Below are 5,406 nucleotides of genomic sequence, written 5' to 3' on the forward strand. Positions count from 1 at the left end.
AGTTTACCTTATGGATTAGTGTGGTTGGATTTTATTTATTTATTTGTTTATTTTCACCTCATTTCATTTCATTTTCTACTTCCTCTAAAGTAGCTATAAAGCTGTAAAAATCACCTTATTGCATGTTTTTTTATGGCTTCACGATTACATCTTAAGGGAATATTCTACATGTTGTGCATCATTTGTGGCACTGGGTACAGAAAGACACTGTAAAAGTAACAAATATTTACCTTCATATTGTGAATCTGTATAATTCTTGTCAGTATAAAGACAGACACAGAAAGACAAGCTTCACTAAATCCTTAAAATTGGGCTGAATATTATCTTCAGTGATAGAAAACCTCATATCACCTCTGCTAGCTCACCACTTATTTCAAACAAGCTCCAACGTGAAGCCTCTGATGCATTTGCTCTGATGCTGTTTATTTCATGTTTTTCTGCCTAATGGCCAGCAGGTGACAGCAGAGCACTGTCCTCATCCCGGCTGTCCGGGTTCATCGGGTCCACTATGACACGGATTCCCTCCATCAGTCGCTGTCCAGTGCCTGCTCTTGACAATTTCAGTGAACAGTGGCTTATTACTAAAGCAGATTAGCTGTGTGAGGCCTTGTGTGTGTGTGTGTATGTGTGTGTCACCACAATTAGGAATTAATCTTATCATTTGAAAGAAAATTTCAATTTCCCATGGGTGTATTAATTGTGTATACATGTAATTGGGCTGCTTTTTCCTGCTTAAATGGACCTTTTTTCCCTTCTTAACTGCCAGTAATTACATGCATATACGGCCAGGCTGAGGCCATTGCTTAGCGACAGTGCGGTGACGGGAAATGTAATTTGAAGAAAAAGCTACCTGAATCACCTTTACTCCCCACAGACCCTCCTAGAATAATTATCATCCTTAACTTAAACCAGTGTGGTTAATTCACACCCACGCCTCCACTCTGCACAAAAAGATGCCTCGCTATAATTTCCTGGGACCCTGATGGACGCATGGTTCACTGTTGAGGCATTTTCATGTTGCTGGCTACTCTTCTCTCTGAGCATGAAATTAGTAAATCCAATAATTTAGGTTGATTTAAGAATGCAAGGGGAGACTGCGGGGTCATATGCACATAGGTAATCAATACTAATTACCATTTCACCCTCCCTCACGCCCCACACACACTCTTTTCTTCAGGAATCTGATCTCATTGGACTGATTAAAGGTTGCAAATGAAGGGTCCTCACTCTCCGATTCTCATCAAAGGCCCACCACATGCTCACTAACTTTGTCTTCATTTAGTTCTACATTGTCTCCAGACAAGGCCCCAATTATAAGCTCGAGGTGAATCTCCAAAATAGACGCTGCACATTGACCTTTTTAGATTAAAAGTACATTCTTCGTCTCCCATACGGTCCAATTTTACTACTATTGAACCACAGCGGCTGGAATTTCTAGTGCTGCGATGCTAAAATAAATCACTATAAAAGGTATTGTGATAACAATAGCAATGAGAGCTAATAAATCCTCGCCGGCTCAGATTGAAAAAGCCTTTTTTTTTTTTTCAAATAAATTGCGTACGTGACATTCAGAATGAGTATTTATGAATACATGAATCCATACAGAAAAAAAATAAATGAACACGTGATGCGTCCCTGGAGAGACGGCAGAATGAAAAAGAACAGCAGAAGTTATAGATTTTAGATATACTGCAGTCCCTATTGGCTGCACTGAAAACGCTGCTGGTGCTGGCTGCCAAATAAAAAGGAGTGAATCACAGGACCTGTTTCCAGACATTGGATAAGGGATTTGATCCACCTCGCGCACATGAGAGAGAAGCTCTGGCTTAAAACAAGTCCAGTGAGTCGCTCTCCAATTTAGGCTTCCCACAATCCAGCAGGCGGGTGCTGAAATACTCATCTGAGAATCTCCTTTTGACAATTAAGACACCCATGGAGGCATGGAAAGCTTTCAATTCCATTAGCCTCTGTGCTGTTTCACTCTATCTGTCCACTGAGCCTTAACTTACTTATTAGTACAAGTCTGCCGTATTTTGTTAGGGAAGCGATTAGTGAAATCTACATGAAAAGGCAATTTCCCCCCTTCTTTCCCCTTCACTCTCGCACACTTCATTGAGATCAGACAGATCTAAAGAATGGCATTTGCGCCCTAATGAAATTCGCTCCGCATCATTTCGGATGTTAATCTTTGGATGAAAGTGACTTGTGTCTTTATTTACTCGTTTCCATGTGACAAACGGTCAGAGTTGGCTAAAAATGACATCGGCGCTGGTGCGCTTCCCTGTTTAACCAAAGGCTGGGAGCATCGGCTGGCAGTCGGCTCAGAGACTGCGGTTCCGCTTTGATGTATTGGAGTTAATATCTTCCTGACATTTCTCAGGACAGATTTTCATCACAGGATTCATCTGTACTTTTGGGGCTATGTGATAAATGAGTCAGGACATTCATTTTCCTCTGCTAGTGTCTCGCATTTGTGTGTGTGTGTGTGTATGTGCAAATATGTATCTACTGTTAAGATGCAGGGGTGTGAATCTTTGCATGAGGTGTGTGTGTGTGTGTGTGTGTTTGTGTTTGCATATATTTCTGTCTGCCAGCGCGCACCCGAGCCCCGGTGTGCCTGATCGGGCGGGAGAGTCTGGCGTGAGCGTACTTGTGACAAGAAATAGACGGCGGCATTAATGGAACTGACATTAATTTGACAGAGCGCTCACTAACATGCGAAGTCACTCGCAGTTCATAAGAATAATATTAACTCGGCATTAACATGCGAGGCTGTCTGTTGCGCCAGATGCCAGGCGTTTTGCAGAGCTGCAGCCTGTCTTTCTGGGCCATGCGTGGATCATGGATGGAGCTCATGCACAACAAGAAAAGCCTCATTCTTACTGTGTGGAGCTCCTCTGCTGTGTCTGCAGGGAGACACTTTGCAGCACAGATGCCATCCAGCATAGGCATTCTCTGAATAGCTAAAAGCAACCAGACAGTGAGGTTATAGTTTAGGGAGCAGGTTTAGACATAAAAACCTGTTCATCACTGCACGGCAGATATAGCTTTTTTTCAGCTTGATGAATTGCTGGTGTGCCCTTGAGCAGAGCTGCACACAAACACACATTTAACAAGTGTAGCCAGTGGAAAAGCTGAAGGCTATTTAGTCCCGGCCATTAACACTAATCAAAAACCACTTTACCTGATAAGGACTGCAGGGGTTGTCTACCAGCTACCAGCACCCACATCCCTCTTTGCTAATATTGACCCGGCTTAAACAAGGTGCCACTAGTAGGAACCCTGGATGTGATGAAGAGATACGGGTGAGAGCGCTAATTTGAAGTAAAGCGAAAGAGGTGCTCCACGGGCGAGACCTGGACGATTAGTCTATGACAGATGGCAAAGATACACAAACAGGTAAGTACACAATGACACACACACACACCTACATAGAACATGCACACCAATACAGAAAAACATGAATTCAAGACACAGTGAGACAAAATGTATAGTGCCAGGAGAGGAAATAAAACACACACACACACAAACACACACACAGAGGCCTATACAGTATGGATTGGGCATTGACCAAACCTCATGAAAGATGCAGTTATGCAGATGAGCTCGGGGTGAGTGAATGCAGGCCACGAGGCCACAGCTCTCCACTCTGCTCAACAATCAAGCTCTTCCAGGCGACACAGACCTTCTGCTGTCACAGTCAATCACCACAAATACAATAGTGCACAGTGTTAATTTCCTTAATTGTGATCAAATGTGCCGTATGTTCCTCAGTGACATCTTTTATGGTTACAAAGATGAGACGAAGCTCAATTCATCAAACAATAACTGAGATTCAATCATATGATGTTGAAAATTGGAGACTAAAATGGAATTTGAAGCAGAAAAGAACTGAAACGATGAATCCAAGTTCCACTCTGTGTCACTCAAGCTTTACAATGATTTTTACCTTATTGTTTCTGCTTTACGACTTACAACACTGCTGCTGCGGTTCATTCATTTTCCCTCATAGTGTTGTTTTAGTCCAAAGCAAGAAACTGTTTTTGACTATAAAGGCTCTAAAAACAGAATTAACATGACACTATCCAGCACCAGACAGCAGATAAAGTTAGCAACTAGCTGTTGAATATAGTGGAGCATTTAGTAGCTAAGGAGCCTGATACTGTAACAACTCCAAAATAAATGCTAATGTCCATCCTTGTCTGTTGGATGTAGAATTTTGTTACGTTAGCTTAAAAAAGTGATGGGAATGTTGGTGTATGTTACCAGCTTTGCTAGCATTGTCTACAAATGGCAACATCATCCTTAATAAAAGAAGAGGAAAAACAAAAATCACATTACTTAATTAATTTCTTAGCCATTTACTAGGTAACAAACACCAGGCAGTAACTAGTCCTGGCCAGGAAATAGTCTGACACTGGCTAATGGCACTTGCACTTCTGTTTTCGTACAGAATGAGCTATAACTAATTAACATAATTAGTGAGCTTTAGAGCTTCTGGCAGGAGTATTTTTGTTACATTTAGATGAAGCCCCTTGTTTCTAGTATGTGTGCTAAGCTAAGCTAAGCTAAGTGGCTGCTGGCTCCAGCTACATATTTAATATGCTAACATGGAAGCGGTATCAGTCTTCTCATCTCAACTCCTGGCGAGACAGCTAATAAACGTATTTCACAAAATGTTTAACTATTCATTTAACATCATAGCAGACCCCCTCTCCTCAAAGCTCAACTCTTTATCATACAACACGTCATTTTTTTAGTAGCTGCTCCTTTAAAAATCAAGTGAATGAATTCTAACCTGTGAGCGGCTCGCTTTAAGTTTTATTACAATTTTCGTTGTAGAAGTTTCTTAGTTTTCTTTGATGAATACAAGACTAAAATGACCAGTTTTAGACTATTAAAATGTAATAATAAGAATGGAGTTGACTAAATAGGACTAAAGACTTCTAAACTCAGACAAAATGAACACTGATGGTACACAGGCTACAAGATGACATCACTGTAGAGCTGTAACTCAACTGCATCTTCGAAACACAACATCTTCTCACTGCTGTGCACTATTGCTTAGAGCGGTTCTCGTTTTATCCTTCAACTTGCTCCATCTCCTACACAACCTGCTCAACCAGCAGGCTGTTTGTTGTCTGCACTGCTTTTGATGTTTTTTCACTTTTCCGCTCACTCTTTTACCGAGCGGTGCTGTAATCCGTGCAGCAGAACGGAGAGCAGTGTATCAGCACCCACATACACACTCGCGTCTGGAAGTCTGGAGGTCAGCGGGGCATGTATCATGAACAGAAACCAGGGATGAGATGCTTAGAAGATCATGCTGCAGAATAAAAAAAAAAGACAAGAAAAACTGCAGTGTCCTACTGCAGATTTCCATCGCTTCATACATGCATAATTCAA

This window comes from Scomber japonicus, chromosome 21 (genome assembly GCF_027409825.1).
Source record: "Scomber japonicus isolate fScoJap1 chromosome 21, fScoJap1.pri, whole genome shotgun sequence".
NCBI classification, from domain to species: Eukaryota; Metazoa; Chordata; class Actinopteri; order Scombriformes; family Scombridae; genus Scomber; species Scomber japonicus.